The sequence below is a fragment of the Charadrius vociferus genome, unplaced genomic scaffold, assembly GCF_000708025.1.
Source record: "Charadrius vociferus isolate BGI_N301 unplaced genomic scaffold, ASM70802v2 scaffold183, whole genome shotgun sequence".
Lineage (NCBI taxonomy): Eukaryota > Metazoa > Chordata > Aves > Charadriiformes > Charadriidae > Charadrius > Charadrius vociferus.
In genome coordinates this window covers 22,331-22,943 of record NW_009648250.1, presented here as the reverse complement: position 1 = coordinate 22,943, position 613 = coordinate 22,331, and the positions used below count along the sequence as shown (strand labels likewise).

General features: G+C 42.9%; 1 protein-coding gene across 1 annotated transcript in view; it reads left to right on the top strand.

Moving 5' to 3' along the window:
* Positions 1-73: 73 nt before the first annotated feature.
* Positions 74-613, top strand: part of LOC104285779 (A disintegrin and metalloproteinase with thrombospondin motifs 6-like) — a gene marked incomplete at its 3' end in the record, with an annotated part of 22,508 nt that continues 21,968 nt past the window's right edge. Inside the window, exon 1 of the mRNA XM_009884282.1 lies at positions 74-274. The remainder of the gene's footprint in view (positions 275-613) is intronic.

Below are 613 nucleotides of genomic sequence, written 5' to 3'. Positions count from 1 at the left end.
TCTCTCTCTTCTCTCCCCCCCCCCTTTTTTTTGTTGGAAAGACAAAATGTGCAGGGTGATAGGTTGGGTGAATTGATGGCATCCTTCCTCCTGCCAAGCCAGCCCGTTTTCTAAAAACCCCTTTTAGGAAAGCTAGAGAATTTTACTCTGTTGGAGAATATAACCCTGATGGTTGCTTGCACAGAGAGGAAAAGCAGAGAGGAATACGGGAATCGTCCTGTGCAATCTCTATTGTTTGAAACTTACTTTATATCAGAAATTGAAGATGAAAACGGTAAGGAAGATTTCACGCTATTCAATGAAAGTTTTTTTCTTTTCTTGTGTCCCGACAATGGTGCGTGCAGGGCTTTGGTGAGCGGGGGGCGGTTTGTATGGCATTAGGCGAGGTGGATTTGGGGTAATTTCAGAGAGAAACCTTGGAGGATGAGGGAAGGGGGTATGAGAATTTTCAACCGAGAAGAGTAGTGATTTATGAAGTACGGTCTTTAATACTGCTTTTTTTTTTAAATTTTTTTTTTAGATTTTTCATACTTTTAATACTAAACCGTTGGGGGGGCGTAAAAAAAATCAGTCAACAGCTGGAAACCACAGCGGCCCCCAAACCCCCCCGCTC